Below are 18,182 nucleotides of genomic sequence, written 5' to 3' on the forward strand. Positions count from 1 at the left end.
TGAATACCAGCAGGGGTCTGATATTTTGGACTCCTGGGCCTGTGCCCTGTGGGCCCGTTTAGTAATTCATCCATGAATCAGGTGTGTGATTAGAGTGTGACTTATGTAACAGATCAGTGTGTCTGACAGTGATTGCTGATCTTGAAGAAGGCCTGAGGGCCAAACGTCATCTGAATAAAAAGCAAAATGTATATGTAGAAGCTTTGATTTAATTTGAGAATTTGGAATTTGTTTTTAAGAAATCATCATTATAATATGCACTGTATTTTTTTTTTATGCTAACAGTAAATGAAAAGTTGAAATGTGTCCTTGGTCAGTGTGGCAGGTTCAGTTTATGTGACATTTGGTGATGTCAATTTAACTTTGCATCTTGTTTGAGTGTCTCAGGTGATTTTCCTAATCTATTGAGAACATATGCAGAGTTTTTCTGGAGAAAGCGCTCTGATTTCCATGTGAGAGACAGAAGTGATCTTTGCTCAGTTCCAGCCAAAGTTCCTGCAGCACTATGTGCTTTAGCTCTGTACATTATAATAACTATGGGAACATTACTTCAAATCTCTGTTTTTTTGTGGATTTCAGGTGGATTTTTATCTTTGCCAGAGATGTCGGAGGCATGTTCAGGCAATGACTTCCCCGCACCATATGAATTTGTTTTCGAAAATGTCTGTTTTGAGTTTTTTGGAGGATCTAAAACCTGGTCCGAAGCCTGGAGCAGCTGTGAAGAGCGAGGAGGGGAACTCCTTAAGGTGATAAACAGCCCTATCAAATTATTCCTGAAGAACATCACCAGAGAGCGAAGGTTTACTTGGTGGATGGGGAAGAGGGTCAAAGGGCAGTACCAGGACCCCACCATAAGTGAGTAAAACACACACACTTTTTTTAAAAAAATGTATCTCTTATTCTATTTATCATATATTTAGCTAAGACGTTTCAACTGAGATTCAAGGTCTCTTCTTCCAGTTAGTACAAGTCGGAGCACAATCAACATAGTCAGCTTCACTTAAAAAATAAATAAATAAAATAAATAAATGAATAAAACTCACAGAGAAAAACATAGAAAAAAATACATAAAGCAATGCAAGGATAAACAGTGAGAGAAAAGCGGCATTCAGTCCATATCAGGGACATACAAACACATTCCAGCTAGTCAAGGACTTAATTCAGCAGCAATATGTTTCCTTTAAGGCTGTTTCAAATGCTGCATTTCTTCTATGGCCTCTTTTTTTTCAAATCCTTGACATCCAGCAGCATCTATTTGAGACCACAGCGTGGACATTCATACACAAAAGGAATCATTTTCTTTTCTCAGGTTGTTTGATTTGAGAATTATCAGGGACCTTGTAGCTTCTTGTAGCTTGTAGCTTCTGTAGATTTCTAATAGGTAAAGTAAAAAGGGCACACGTTTCACAAATATTTCTTTATAATTACTCATTAAAAAACCTAAGATTTTCCTCACAAAGCCCAAATAGGCTCCTGACTTTCTTATGCACTGGGAGGCTGGATTTCATCTGAAAGTTTTTAATGAAGACCAACACAATCTGAATTTCAGTGATTTTTGGATATTTACCTTTGGTGAGTTTAAAAGTCTATTTTTTTATTTAGTTTTTTTTTTCAATATATTAATATATTTTATTAATCTAACAAAATTTCTCAAATGCGTCAGAAAATATTTTCTCAAACTACAGCATTTACACCTTTAAAGCTGTCTGCCCTAACTGAATTTAATCCCCACTTTTTAAATAACTTACAGCTGTCATCTTGTGGCAGGTATCCACTAAACTAAAATGTTATTTATTTTCAGTGCTAAAAATTAATCTGTTAACAGAATAATGTTGAAAAGTAATGAATCACATCAAAGTCATTTATCAGGCAAAAATGCAGAGAGAGCTTGTAGCTTTTAAAACATGGTGATTTGCTTCAGTTTTAGTTTAATTTGATTAATTTGAGAAAGGATGTTGCAAATGAATAAATGTACATGGTATAAAAATGCCAAAATTAGTCAAGGGGGTATTTTTCATCTATAATCTCTTGGTCAAGGTGTTACAAAATGCCTCTTAAAATACAACATGCTGCATTTGTTGTATTACATAATAACAAATGAATAAGTTTTGGTTTTGTTGGTTAGATAAAACTTGGACTTTGCAGACGTTACACTGGGCTTAGGTTACTTAGTTTGATCAGCATTTTTTACTGTCTAATTTGTCTGAGACTAGTCTAAAAAATAATTGTTAGTTGCAGCCTTAATTGTTTTTGTCTTTATTGGGTTTAAGATAAAGCTTTCCTAGTGTTTTTTTTCCCAAAACAGAAAATGCTTATATTTCAAAGGACAAATGCACGTACATGAAGCTAAATCCTCTCCAGTTCGTTTCAACATCTGACTGCAACCAGAGACGAGGCTTCCTCTGCACCCACAGTATGCATCAGCAGCTTCCTAACCTCTAACCTTGTCCTTTTTCTTTCCTTCCCTTTTTTCCTCTTTTCTTCTCCTGCATTTCCACGGTGTGATTTTTTTAAAATTCAAATTTCACTTTATATGCAACATGCTGTTTACTAAAAGTGTCATTTTTGTTTTAAAGATTTGGGGTCTTCCTCAAACACAAAGGTAAGAGGAACATTCATTTTCAGTGATAAGCCGTTTGAACATCCTGCCTCAATTTTCATATGTGAGTTTTGTTTTTGTTTTTTCTTTGCAGACCATAATGGTGTCCAATCATGCAGGCAGATCTCGTAAGTTGGATTGAAGCATTGTGTGTCTCTTATCAATTCAATCAGTGTGAAGAACAACATTCATCAATAGGAGTATGTGCATTTGCATCTCTTTCTTTGATTTCAGGGGATAAAAGGAGTGTAAATGACATGGCTTTGTATGTTGCAGACATTGATAACCTCCTTCGGGTGAGACAATGTTTGACCCATAAATTATGAAAACGACTGAATAGATAAAGCAGTTACCTCAGTGTTCAAAGGATTTGTTCTTTTTTGAGACAGGTTGCAGATGAAGAACTACTTCGAATGGAAACGACAGCAGGGGAGCCAACAGACAACAACAGGGTGGGTACTGTTGCTCTGAAAAGCCTGTGGATGGCATTACGTTATTTTTGTGGCATTAATCCCCTTTTTTATGCCTATGTGCCGACGATAGCCAAGGCCAGGGACATTCTGTTTTCACGTTGTTCATCAGACGGTCCCATTCTCGTGAAGTGATATCTCAAGAAAGCCTTGAGAGGGTTTCTTATATATATACTATAAAACATCTTGAGGGCATTTCTTTAAATTTTGCACAAACATCCACCTTTAAATCAAGGATGAACTGATTTTGATGGTAAAAGGTCACTGTGACAGGCACCCCATGTATAGAGGCTGTGTCCTCGCCACAGCAGCTGCAGGTTCAATTCAAGCCTCGGCCCTTTGATGCATGTCACCCCCCCCCCCCCCCCCCCCCTTGTATCATTGTGCTGTCCTATCAACTAAAGGCAAAAACGCCCCAAAAATATCTTTTAATAAAAAGAAGAAAAAAAAATCACTGTGACCCTGCATCCTTGAATGAATGCGATATCTCAGGCCTTGAGGGAATATCATTGTATTTGGCACAAACATCTATTTGCACTCAGGAATTTACTGGTGAGAATTTGGTGGTTAAGGTCAACATTTAAGGTATGTATGAAGCATCCATGTTTTAAATGTAACTGCAACTCTACAGGCTTGTCGAGGCGTACAACCACAAAGTAATCATTCTAGTTATGCTGAGAATACGTCATGGCACAAAGTAAATTAATATCTATTTTCCCTTTCGCAGGACAAATTCATTCAATATTTGTTGGAGGGCACTAAAAGGCTTACTCCAGCATTTGCTTTGAACAATAACAACACAATCAGTCACATCATCAACTGTAGCACCGGCATCCTCCTTCTCTCAATGAACAAATGTGACATCAAGACTAACCCAAACCCTAAGGCAAGTGCTGCATTAAGCAATCTATTTTATCGTCATCATGGCTATTACAGTCGAGTCATGTTCATTTTTCTACCTCTCCAGTCTTTGTTTGAGGAGGTCTTTGAGATCTTTCGGACAATCTCAGTGCTGGTTGGTTCAGGAACCACAGAGAGAATTACCATCAGGCACCCAACAGGCACCATCTATCAGAGCACGTAGGTATTTCTCTCAGAGTATCACTAAATGCCTTTGCAACGTGTCTTTCATTTTGAACCATATAAATATGGCAGCATGTATATCTAAAAACTGTTTCATAAAAAATGCCACATTTTATTTTCCTCCTTTCAGTCACACACCTGCTGACCTCAGCAGTGCCGTGCTGGGTTCAGAGCAAGACGGCGAATACATTGTACTCCCCTCATTGTCGGCACTTCAGTCTCAGCTTGGAGGCCACAGCACGATCATCGCTCAGGTCAGTGTGTGTTTTAGGATCATATGTAAGTGTGTTTGCATCTTCAGTGTCATCTATAGCTTTTCAACAGAGATTTTCTCTTTCTCAGATGGCCACATTCTCAAGAAATCCCCATCCGTCTGATGACAACATCTCAGGAACTCTTTGCAGCCTTTTACTTAGCGATGGAGTCGCAGACATAAAGCTGTCTCACCTGCCAGAGATGATCGAGGTACAGCCATCATGGGAGCTGGGTATTGTATCATTAGTGCTGTGGTGCTAGTTTTTTGGATGTAAGTGGCAAGCAAAGGGGAAAGCAAAGGTGACATTTGCAGAACGCTGAGAATCATTATAGACACTGTAACGTTATGGTACCTCCATAGAGCGAGTCAGTGCGATTTTGAAAATGGCAGAAGTGAGACTGACATGTTACGTGAACCAGGACACAATCGGTTTCTATTAGAAAAGTATGTCAGAGTGCCCACAGACAGTAAAACTCCTCACTGGCAGCCAGTGACACCTTGCTTATCAGAGCACTAACCCTTCACAGATCAACAAGCGAGTTGGCAAGGACCACAAAACATGTGACCTAACTGTTACAAATGAGAGACATAAGGTAGTAAATAAACTTGAATGAAAAATTTACACTATAAAGTAATTGTTATGGCTGCAAGAAACAAAACAACTAAAATAAACAAAAGAAACAAAAAGGAAAAAAAAATCTTCAAAACCCATTGCCCAAAGTTGCATCATCATATTGCTTCTTTTGTTAAATAAACAGTCCAGAACCCAAAGGCTGTTCATTTACGATCATAAATGACAAAAAGAAGAGTAGCAAATTCTCCCATCTAAGAAGCTGGAACCAGCAAATGTTTGACATTTTTGCTTGAAAAATTAAATAAAGATTAAGCGATTGACAAAATAGGTGGTCATTTTATTTCAATTGGTTAATCTGTTGATTGACTAATCCCTGTTGATCTAATTGTAATCCAGGATGTTGTTAAATCTGCTAACTTTGTTGATTGATCTTTTGAACTGTGCAACCAAAAAACTTTGGCATTATGCAACATGTGATTCAAGGTTAAACATTTGCTTAATTAAGATATATATCCACAAGTGTGAATTCAATAGTAAACATTAACCTGCTTTCTCTGGTCTTTCCAGATCTTTTTGCCTCATCCAAATAACACAGTGCTGGTGAACAGTACTGTTGAGTTGGAGAGAAACACAAAAGCACTAACTCAAATCAACATCTCAGACCCTAATGTGACTGTCATCCTTACTGTGGAGCCCAGTGCTAATGTGTCATTGGTTCTTAAATTGTCTGAAGGGTCGCCTCCTAATGATACATATTTCTTAAATACAACCATCTTGAGCCTAACAGGTAACTGTCACTGCTGAATACACTGACCTCTGAGTTTTAGTCATACAGTGTTGAAAGTTAAAGCAAAGCAAAGGCCACTGTGATCCAGGTAGGTGTAATGACAACCAAAATTTTACATGGGTTGCTTTACATGTATGTGCCTTCAGTTTTTTTTAATGTATTATTATGCCAGATATATTTTAACTGGTTCTTAGATTATGATTATGAAATTAATGAATACGTTGGCGGATTTTTGCAACAGAAGGTTATCGCTGGATGATAACCCCAGAGATGATACAGCAGACTCCAGGAGTTTGGTATGTCGACACCAGACTCTTTAATTCTACTTGGGAGCCGGGCCTGACGCTGAAGATCACTTCTTTTATGAGCAAGTGTTTGTACTGGCACATAGAGAGGGAGACATGGAGCAATGAGGGCTGCCAGGTGAGGCTCCACCTAGATGAAGTCTGATGAACTTGGCTATACTGCATTAAACCCTGCATGTACAGTAATGTTCTGGTGGCACCAGCAATACCAGACAGTGATGTGCTGTCTTTGTCTCAGGTGGGGGACAAAAGCACTCCAGAGCGAACACAGTGTCTGTGTAACCACCTCACTCTCTTTGGGAGCTCCTTCTTTGTGATGCCAAACTACGTGGACATATCTCGCACAGCAGAGTTGTTTGCCACCGTGTCTGACAACTTTGTGGTGCTGGCGCTGCTGTGTGCTTTCTTTGGGCTCTACCTGATCACTCTGCTGTGGGCCTGCTATGCTGATCGCAGGTCACGCTCTAAGGTCAGTCTTTCCAAACAGCCTACATAAAAATGTGTGTGGGTTTTTTTTTTTAACATGATGTTATTTATTAAAGTGTGAATTTTCAATTTGTGATTGACGAAAAACTCGAAGTAGCTTGAAAGTAGTAGTATGAAAAAAGAAGTAGCTCTGAAACAGTGTAAAAATACTGTGTTACAAGTCCTGCATTCAAAATTTTACTTAAAAGTAAATAAGTATTTGCATCAAAATATACTTAACAAAAGTAAAACTTCTCATTATGCACAATGGTCCAGAATAATATATATTATATCACTAGATCATAATATTGATGCATTAATATAGAATAAGCTTCGAATGTTGCAGCTGGTCATGGGGCTATTTTTTATATTTTGACAGGTAGCTAAATCCATAATACATCATCATTTATTTGTTGAATATATTTTAAGTCCAAATCTGTTAAGTATCTAGTTACTCATATTGTCAATAAATGTAGTGGAGTAGCAGTAGAAAGTAGTACAAAATAGAAATACTCATGTCAACTACAAAACTGTACAGTGTTACCATGTAGGAACAATACTGCCACAAGAAAGTCATCAGGACACATAACATTACAAAAACCATTTTAAGTGCAGTATCTCCCAACATTAAGACATAATGCCCTGTTTATTCATTTATTTATTTTTGAATGGTAGATATTTAGTTTGGAAAATAAACTCATCATATTCATTCTACTGCCCAAATACAGCAATGTATGCCAACAGATTAACATTTACACTGCACAATGCTTTCTGTTGAACTATCAGAGGAAGCTGACTCTGCTGGAGGACAACCATCCGGGCGCTCAGTACAACTATCTGATCAGTGTCCAAACTGGCCATCGCAAGAATGCTGGGACTTCTGCCAATGTAAGAGTCTTTTTTTCACTGACAGAATTAGGGTTTGTTTCTTTTCAAATGACATTTCAAAATAGCCTGCACTTATGTCAAGTATACGCTTAACACTGACGCTATAGTGTGGTGCTTTACACAGTCTTTATTCAGGTCACAGATGTGTGAACCTAGTGCTGTTACATCCGTTCATTCTGCTGTCCTATAGGTGACAGTGAAGCTGATTGGCTCAGAGGGCGAGAGTGACACACACAACCTCACAGATCCTGACAAGCCTGTCTTTGAGAGAGGAGCTGTCGATATGTTCGTGTTGGCCACACCATTCCCACTGGGCGAAGTGCGAAACCTCAGGCTGCAGCACGACAACTCTGGAGGTCACCCATCATGGTACTAGAGAAGCAATTAATTCATTTAGTGCTACTCCAGATTAGGGTACCGCACGTCTGTGCTTTGATAATTGGTGGGTGTCACTGTGAAGCTGCAGATGCAGCTGTTAGAGCTGTGTACAGGTAGTGTTTATCGCCTCTCTGCAGGACAGCCTGCTGGCTCCTTCGCAGTGACACTTTGAAATGTCAGGCCTGTCTTTTATGTAGCACTGCCTTGTTACCACTTCTCATTAAAGCAGATTGTTCACATGCACACACTTTGGGGAAAAATAAATCTGTGCTACAGTGTAATACAGAAATAAGAATCACACAAAATGCTTTTGGCAATGTACAGTACTTTAGTAAATCCAATAAGACAACTCAGGCCATTTTTTCACTGCACAAAATCCTGCTAACACCTGCTAACATCTGGCTTCTTAATATAATGCAAAGGTAATCTGTATTCAATGACTCTGCAGTAGTCATGGTATTTATCGGTTCCTGCTCTGATCCGCATTGATCGAAAAAACAACACCTTGGTGAACGTACTAATTTTAGCCCTATAACCAGCGAGATACAATGAGGTGCTGACACAAATTGCCATTCGTCTCTGCCTAAGCAGCCCTCAAACATCAGTTCAAATTAGTCTATGCAGTTAGGTAGAAAGACTGAGTAAGTAAAATCTATAGAATTTATTTTTCACACGCCTCCATGAATGCCGCTTTCTACTGTTTAACTGTTCTCCTGCCTGTTCCTGTTAATGATGTTGAATGTCACACACCAATGACATTTTGAATCTTCAAAGTAAAATACAGACCTAAAAATAGTATAGTATAACAATCAGCATAAATGCAAAACCTACTGTAGTTACAAGTTAAATTCAAGAGCCACTTTGGTGCTAATGACATGTTTAAAAAAAGAGGGACAGCAAAATAACTGAGCTACCTTCTCCTTCATACAGAAAACCTCATTGTAACAAGTATTATTTTATGTTTCATAAACATTAACATGGTGTCAGCCATGCTGCCAGGTAGCCTAAAGGCTAACAAGCTAACAAACAAAATAAGTGAAAACTTATTTTTTACACTTACCATTCTGCAAGCAAATTTCTCAATGAGAGAGAAAGGTAGATTTGCTTTCAGACACTTTTCAAAGTTCTTTGTATCTATTAGGCCTATGTGGGAACTACTTTTCCACTTTTTTTTTTTTGATATTGTTTTCTCATAAAATTACCCACATGGTAAATGTGTAACATTTGCTGTTTTATGAATCCCCTTCATAAAAAGGTATATAAACAAGGTGACCATACAAGATCTCCAAACACGACACGTGTTTCACTTCTTTTGTGACTGCTGGCTGAGTAATGACCGAGGGGACAACATGACCAAGAAAACCTTCAATGCTGCAAAGAACAACGAGATTGCCAGCTTCAGGTCAGACCACTTTACACTGCTGAAATAAACTGAGCTCTGGGAGGAAGTGTCATTATGAGTTTCTGTTTTTGTTTTTTTTTTTCTCCGCCAGGAATATTTTCCAGAGCAGAACATCGACTGGCTTCAGGGATGAACACATCTGGGTGTCTATAGTGGATCCTCCCTCACGTAGTCCGTTCACACGTGCCCAGAGGGTCTCTTGCTGCATGAGCCTGCTTCTCTGCACCATGGCTATCAATATCGCCTTCTGGAACATTCCTATAGATGAGGACTCGCCAGTGCTCTTTGAGTTTGGTGAATTGCGGTGTCTTTAACTATTTTAGCTGATAATAAGCTTTATTACCTGAAGAGCAAAGTTTAATTCAAGGAAGAATTATGTTATAGGCATCTTAAAATATTTCTGGCATATAAGGTCACTTACACAAAAAGCCCACAGTTTATTAAGAAAGTTACTGTATTGATCATAAAACTTCTAAACTGTAATGAGCAGTTTTCTTTAGGTCTTAAAGTTTTGGATGACAGGTCAAAAGTTGGGTGTCAAGGTGCGAGCTGGAGCAGAGGGTGTTATGTGAGAAGCAAGTTAATTGGCTGCCTGTTGTTTCATATTGGAGTACCTCTGCTTCGTGACCTCTGTAACTGAAACATTTCAAACTATGTAGGTGTCAGCCCAGCAGCAATAACTGAAAATGTGTGGGCGGAGAGACGAAAGCCACCTTTATAAACTTTGGCATAATGCTGACCTTGTTTGTTGGGTCAGAGGTCAGCTCCAATGTCAGCTAGATTTCAAAGAAATACTTCACAATATGGATAAACTGTGTGCATTTTTGGAGTATGTGTGAAGCATGTAATTCAACTGGGTTTCATCATAGATGGCATAACAATAATGGACATAGCCACCGTGACGTCAGCCATTGGTATGTGGACTGGAGACTGTCATTTGAAGAGGCCATGCCTTTAATAATTAATAATTTACATAATTCTACAACTTAATAACACTCATCATGAATGTTGAAATTAGTTAGAGACCAAAAAATATTTTTGGTTTTTTTGTACCAGAAGATAAACATAATAATTTTTGCAGTAGAGTTGGGCATTTCAACACGGGAATCTATGAGGATTGACTCGCTTTTGGAGCCAGCCTCAAGTGGCCATCAGAAGAACTGCCGTTTTTTTCACTACTGCGTTGGCGTCATTTTTCAGCCAGCTCTGCACTGTAGCTCTAAAACCGGCAGACCTACACATGTTGATGTCACCAACTGCAGGCAGACAAAAGTAATAGTTCTCTTTCATAATGCTTCAAAATGTTCACCACTTAGTTGCTAAATTTGTCTGTGTGCTCGTTGGTGTTGAGTAGGTAGTGTACAGACTTTATTTTAGCTCCAATAAGGTTTAGAAGAGCCATAAACTGAATATACGTATCAAATTATCCTGACTGGTTTCAGTTTCTTCTTGTCACTGACTCTGTGTCCTTGTTTTTGCTTTTTGTCCCTCCAGGTTCTTTGAAAATCACTTGGCAGGACCTCATGGTCGGGGTACAGAGTGGTCTTCTCATGTTTCCAATCAACATCCTCATCATCACCATCTTCCGAAGCATCAGACCTCGTATGATTTCAAAATCTAAAAAAGGTGACCCGGAGGAGAACTTGAGACCCCCTGCAGTTACCATACCATCTACTCTGAAGGTGTGCTTTGAAATATCTAATCTCTGGGGTATGAGGGTGTGTTCAGCGCATCTTTCTCTGACATTTGCACTTGCTTCATGTCTGACCTTGTAAGACTGGGAGCACATTTTCCATTCACTAAGTTGCAGTTACTGTAAGCGCCCCATGTGGCTTTGACTTCTGCTGAACTTTTACTGTAAAAAAAACATGCTCTTTGTGTTTGATCAAGCAGTGCACATGTAGCATTTGGTATTTTTTGTGCATCTCACGGATATCCCTAGGAGACAGAGGAGGTGATTTTTGCGGTGCGCAGTAGTCCGAGGAACAAGATGTCAGAGATGCACAGGCTAGAGTCCACTGCTGACCTCTGTCCGGCCTTGGACAGGGTGCATGAATTCATCCAGCTTATGCAAGGTAGCTTTTATTATTGCTTTTGTTTGTTTTTGTTGTTTTTTTTTCTATAGAAAATAGCAGACTTTTACAGCCTTCCGTTAGTCTGACTCAATAAAAAAAGTTCCTCTAAATCATCAGTATAATCAAAGTAAAAGACACAATACCTCAAGAGCACCTTGAGGGATTTTCTTTAAAATTGGTCATTCACTTGTACTCAACAATGAATAGTTACATTTTGGTGGTCACAGGTCAAAGATCAAGGTCACTTCAACCTTTCATCTGTCTTATTCTTTTGAACGCAATATCTCAAGAATACCTCGAGGGAATGTCCACTAAGTATGAATTTGACCTTAACTGTAAATGCAATATTTCAAATATATCTTGAGGGAAGTTTATAAAATTTTGCACAAATATACTTGGACTTAATGATGACCTGATTAGAATTTGGTGGTCAAAAGTCAAGGTCACTGTGACCATATATATGTGTCATTCTTATGAGCGCAATATCTCAAGAAGGCCTTGAGGGAATATCCTCAAATTCGGCTCACTTGGACTCAACAATGAACTGATTCCTAGTTCTTTAAAAAAAAAATAGGTGAGATTCGGTGCACTATTGAGTATTGGAGTGCATAAACTGTGCAAAGAAATTTAAATGTACTGTAATGACATGCTGGTCTGTATGTTATCCTGTCAAAGGCGAGAGTGAGAGTGACCCCCACTGGGTGTACTGCAGCAAGTTCCTCCTGGCGGGTCTGTGTCACCTCCTGATGTGCCTGGAGAAACTGGATGTAAAGAACTTCCCGAGTACAGACGAGTACAAGCAGACCCTTAACGTCACCAACATACTGGTTCGCAAGGCGGAGATGGTCTTCAGCAGCCACTTGGCCTGCTGGTCAGCACTACAGGCCAACACACAGACACAGAGATATCTGTATCAAGTAGAAATATGACAATGTGACGCATTTTGCATGTTTTTCTTCTCATTCTCTCCTTCTCCTCGGCCCAGCCCGCCTCCTGTGAAGAAGAGGAGGAGGAAGGCGGCAAGCTGCTGGCTACCCTGGTGGTGTGTGTTCCTGGGCTGGTTCCTGTTGCTGTCCATCAGTGGAGTATCCACTTTCTTCACCCTGTTGTACGGCTTGGATTATGGAAGAGATAAGTCAATCAAGTGGGTCATGTCTCTGGGCCTCTCCCTCTTCCAGAGCATCTTTATAATGCAGCCTCTCAAGGTGGGTAAAGATGGTAAAAATTAAAACTATCAAAATTATCCATCCTAATAAAACAAGTAATTTTGCATTTTATATAAAAAATGTATTCTTTAGTTAGGGATTATTTGCTTTTTTGGGGCTTGTTTTCTGCTCACAGGTGATCGGCATTGCTGTGTTTTTCGCCCTGCTGCTAAAGCCTGTAGCTGTGGAGGAGACTGAAGAAGTTGAGCAGGTGATGTTAGGTAAGGAAAGCATTATGCAGCCCATCTGTTAAATAGTCAATACAGCTGCTCTTTTTGAAACATTTTTCCATGCATTATGTAAGCATGAGTTATAATGTACTTATCATGCCTCTTAACTCCCATGGGGTCAAAGAGCGCATCCAAACCTTCTGTAAATAGCCATGCTCAGCACCAAACACCAGAGTTACCAACTAGCTGGTGGACATAGAGGAGCATTTACCAGCAAAGGAGTCAGGTATTTCCTTCAAGAGTTGGTGGAGACCAAAAACAGAGCTAAAACAGGGTTAATGTTGGACTTACATTCAAACATGTTGCTCCATTAACATGTCAGTATGTTTACAGCTAGTTTCTGCAGCCCCCACGTGGAAAACATTTAAGTTAATGCATTTTTTCTGAAAGACTTTTTCAGTAAAAAAAAGTAACTCTAAAAGAAACAGTCAACTGGGTTAGTTAACTTTCCTTCAAAGGTTGGTCCCATAGTGGGCTAGGTCCTTGGCAGCAGCCTGGATTTGGGTCTGACCTGCAGCCCTTTGCTGCATGTTGTTCCCTCTCTCTTCCCATTTTCATGTCTATCTGTCCTACAAACTTCTTTTAAGCTTGTCACTTGAAAGCCACAAAATAAATATATATCTGTGACAACTGAACTAGTAAAATCAACAGACTGGAAAAGAACAGCCTTTTGGGATAAACAGCTTCCAAATTTCATTTATCACATAAATTGTTTAGTCCAATCTACTTATTAATATTTCATAAAGCAGACAGAGGTATCCATTCCATTTTGTTTCAGGTTGACTGCAGAGAGCTCTTATGTAATGATGCATATGAGACAGTAAAAATATTTGTTTTGGCAACTACAAACTAGTGACCCTTTTAGTTTTATGCTCGTCCCAAGTGACTTCTCTCTCTAAGTGTATCAGTGCATCCTTCCTTCAGTTTAAGAGAAGTAAAGTACTCTGAGTCTTACTGCACTGTCTTCTCCGTTTTACAGAGCAACAAGACAAGTGTAGACGGTACTCTGGCAGGGACACACTGTAAGGACCCTGCATTTAGCCGGATAAGTTGTCTTCTCCGACAGGCACAGCTGCGATACACATCACCCTCGCTTCTTAAACACTCTTTTGCACTTACTGGAAGTTTTAACTTTCTGAATATGAAATTCATTCTGGTGTTTTGTATGTGTACAGCCTGAGAAAGTTTCCTGAAACAGCGAGTCAGAGTAAATGGGTAATTAAATAACTGTTGATCCTGCATGTCAAAGTGTTGTTTTATCCAAGTCATTTACTATACGTGATCATGGATGGATTACTCAATAGGTCTACTTGGCAAGAGCCCTGGGACCCAAAGTGTCTGGTGGCCCCCCTGGCCTTCCCCTTCAAAATGTCACTCAAAAAGACACTTACTGACCAGGAAGAGACTCAAAATGATGACAAAAATACTCAAATTGCCACAAAGTGACACAAAACAGCTGAAAAGAGATTCAAAATGACTACAGAAGCACTAAAACTAATCACCAAGAGATACACAACAGCTACAAAGAGACTCAAAATGACCACCAAGACTCTTATGACTACAAATACTCAAATTTACTGCAAAATACTCATTATTAGCACAAAGTGACACAAAACAGCTGCAAAGTTACCCAAACTGACGGACACAAAATGATTACAATGACACTCAAAATAACAACAAAGTCACTCAAAATGACTACAGAGACACAAAATAACCACAAAGAGACTAAAAATGACCACTAAGAGACTTAGGGATGCGTAAAAACTACAAAGAGACACAAAACAACAACAAACAAAAGTGAAACAACTACTGAAGTCTGTGTGTCTTGCTTTTATTTTGGTGAGAATGTTAGGGCCTTTCACATGTGTGTGCCCAGGTGCCCATTGTTTCACAATCTGCCCATATCCGTAAATATTAATGTGTACGTAAAGGATATCTATTTGCTTTTTTTAACAGCTTTTGTTTATCTGTAGATACATTGTACATTTTATGTTGTAATAAAAAAAAATTAGAATCCATATACAACACAAGGACACACTGAAGCTGATTTAGATGTCAAAAACTGTACGACCAATCATGAGCACTTTGAGTTATTATGAATCCAATAAAGTAAACATAATCAACAAGTAATGGAAGTGGTGCTAGAATTATTAAATGTTAGTTAAAATAGTCTGTACAATATGCAAAGAAAATTTAGATTTATTTTGTTGTTTTACCCAAGTTTACACAAGTTAATATGGGTTTCAGTAGACCATTTTATTGTTCCATAATTATTATAAATGATATATCAGAGGCCCACAAAAGGGGGAAAATACTGAATGCGTCTGTTCTTAGCATTCAAATTATAAGACCTTCTGATATTTATTTTTGGCATAACTTATTTGCTATATGCAACTTTGAAAAAAAATGACCAATATTAACCAGCCTGCTGCTGTCACCATGACTAGTCATCACAGTGTGTGACAGCCGACCATCGACTGCCCACCAACACAGACTTCCACTTTTAGAGAGTGGGAAGGTGCATATGGGAGCTGATTATTAATTGATTGCTTTTTTTCATTCCACCTTCATGTCACTGTAATACATGCTGAGGGTGCATGTCATGACTTTTCATCATACATGCCGACTTCTATGCGATTCAGTCTGTCCTCCCTTGAATGATTCATGAAGCAGAACTAACCGGTGCTTTTGGTTTGGGAATACAAGACACTTTAATGTCCTGTCTTAAATCTCCTGTGCTTTTATTAATCAGTGATTTATTTATTGTTTTCATTTAGTGATACTTGACGTGTTCTATGTGTGAACTTGAATAAACTGATCTATATTCTCTTATCTTATTACTGAATATCTTTTTATTTTTTCCTATAATATATATTAGAGACAGCCTCCTTTACAAGGAATTACAGGATGGATAGGGATATATATAACAACAATAAAATAAACACTGTAACAGTATTCTTAAAAACATGTCAGATGATGGGAGAACTAGATTTAGTGCCTCGTGGTTGTATGCCTCTGCCAATCAGTCAAGTCACTGTTCAAAGCCATGGCTGTCCAGACTGTTGCAATGACAGTAAAAATGCTTCAAATATGGAGGTTGCTGCAAGGACGCTAACAATTCTGAAAATATCTTTAACCTGGCAGCATAGTTAATTTATACAAACTGCATAGTTGCAATTTAGACACCCAAGATTAGTGTCACCAATTCAGTATCTGACTAAATATCTCCCCATCTGTTCCTGAGTTATGGTGTTAAATAATGGCCAGAAAAGTGTTTCTGCAGAACAGTATGGTTTCACAGTGAGGCTTGCTTTTGACCTTTTGGATATAAAATGTCATCTTAGTATCCTGTAAGAAATTTGTGTAAAACTTTGTTACAATTACTGAATGAATTCTTGAGTTATAGTGAAAACATGTTTTGTGACATCACAGAGACCTTTGACCACAAAATTTTAATCAGTTCATCCTCGAGTCCAAGTGGACTTTTGTGCCAAATTTGATGAAATTCCCTTTAAGGCATTCTTCAGATACCATGTTCACAAAAATGGGATGGATGTGAGGTCACAGTGGCCTTGGCCTTGGATCGATGAAATCTGATCAGAGTCAAAGAAGATGTTTGTGCCAAATTTGAAAAAAAAATCCCTAAATGTTTTGAGATATTGCATGATAGCACACAAGAGCACACTGACCTTGACCTTTGACCTCCAAACATCAACAAACTTTTACTACAACGAACTAAAAAAAAGTTTTCTGTCTAAATACAGGGCCCCTACAGCTTGAGGTGAGGTTATATTTAAGACTTTTAAAAACGTTTTATTGGTACCCAAAGTACCAATAAAAAGATCAAACTTGAAGGGAAAAAACAAAAGTGACATCAGTTACTTATTAGAGCATTTTTTCCCAAATGTTGACTTTGGCTGAAAAGGTAGAAAAGCTGAAAAAAATGTAAAACATTCTACAACAACTATGAACACACTATGTTATTAAGCATTCACTTGGTTTTCCCTTGTTCATTTTTCAAAATATTGGATGTCGTAAATGTACATGAGTGTTGCTAGTTTCTCTATCCTGATCTGTCTCGTTAAATTCAGAAAATTATTTTAAAAATAGATATTACCAATTCTTTTGAGATTTCATGATAGAAAAATCGCAAAAATCACAAAATCTTCCTCCCAATGTGTGAACATTTTTAGGACTTATAAAAGATTGATATTAGACATATAATAAAATTTAAGGACTTATTTTTAGAATAATTAATTTAATGCCTTTTAAGTATTTTTAAAGATCCATGTGAACCCTGAAAAAAATTTACAATCACTTCTGAAAAGCAGTATTTGACCTACTTAACTGACAGTCTGGCCAATCGAGGCTTACATCACCTGCAGTGCGCACATCACAGTGCAGTCAGTCTGTACCAAAGGACATGGGGAACTATTACGACTTTGAAATTACCTTAACACTGGTGAGATAAACCCACAAAGACTCTTCGCAGAATGTATCTTTTTAATGGAGTAAGCTTGACCAAAATGACAGACTTGTTATTTCAGCTTTTGTCAACAGATAACACCTAACGTCACATCAGCAGCCATCACTTTTCTTCACAGCACAGTCACCAACATTCATGCCACAATAACTGACAGATGCACTCCCTCACTGTGTAAAAGGGGGTGACGCCAATACAGCTGTGTATTAAATTTACTATTTAAAAAAAAATAATAAACTGCAAAAAATAAAGCAAAAAAATTTATTGCCAATTTTCTTTTTGGTAATTGTGGAAAATGAAGATTTGCACAGACTATATGTGCTCTGCATGACTGCAGACAAAAAAACAGAAAAAGAAAGAAAAAAATAAACCCAAGATGTGATAGCACACTGACACATTAGAGTAGCGTTACGTTGACAGCTACAGTTAACATTTGACATTGTTAAATTACATGAGGGTTACCCATGGAGAATTAGTGTAACAACCTCATCACACTACAAGATTTCCTGACTTTTTTTTTTTTTTTTAAATGAACTACGATTATTACTAATTCCATGACTAATTCCCAGGCCTGGAACATGAGTGTTAACTTTTCCAGGTTTTCCATGATTGTGGGAACCCCAAATTAAGATCTGTAAACAAGGTGAACAACAGACTACACTGATCACACATTTTCATGGACAAAATTTCAAAACCTTTTCCATTACTTTTTACGAACCCTTACAACTGAATTTCATGGCCTTTCCAAAACTTTCAATAATTTTTACCAATACAAAAAAAAAAACAATCCTAAACAACACAACAACCACTTCATCTGTATAGAAATTATTGTTGTAGGTCACTGCTGTTCAAGCGTATTAAGGAATCATTTTTTCCTTTACACTGAGGACTCCTGCTGGTCATCATCTGACATTGCAGCATTGTGAAGCAGAGCTGATGTTGAAAAAAAGAGAAATAAAGTTAAAAAAAAAATCTAACAAGA

The sequence above is a fragment of the Plectropomus leopardus genome, chromosome 1 (genome assembly GCF_008729295.1).
Source record: "Plectropomus leopardus isolate mb chromosome 1, YSFRI_Pleo_2.0, whole genome shotgun sequence".
In the NCBI taxonomy this organism is placed as follows: domain Eukaryota; kingdom Metazoa; phylum Chordata; class Actinopteri; order Perciformes; family Serranidae; genus Plectropomus; species Plectropomus leopardus.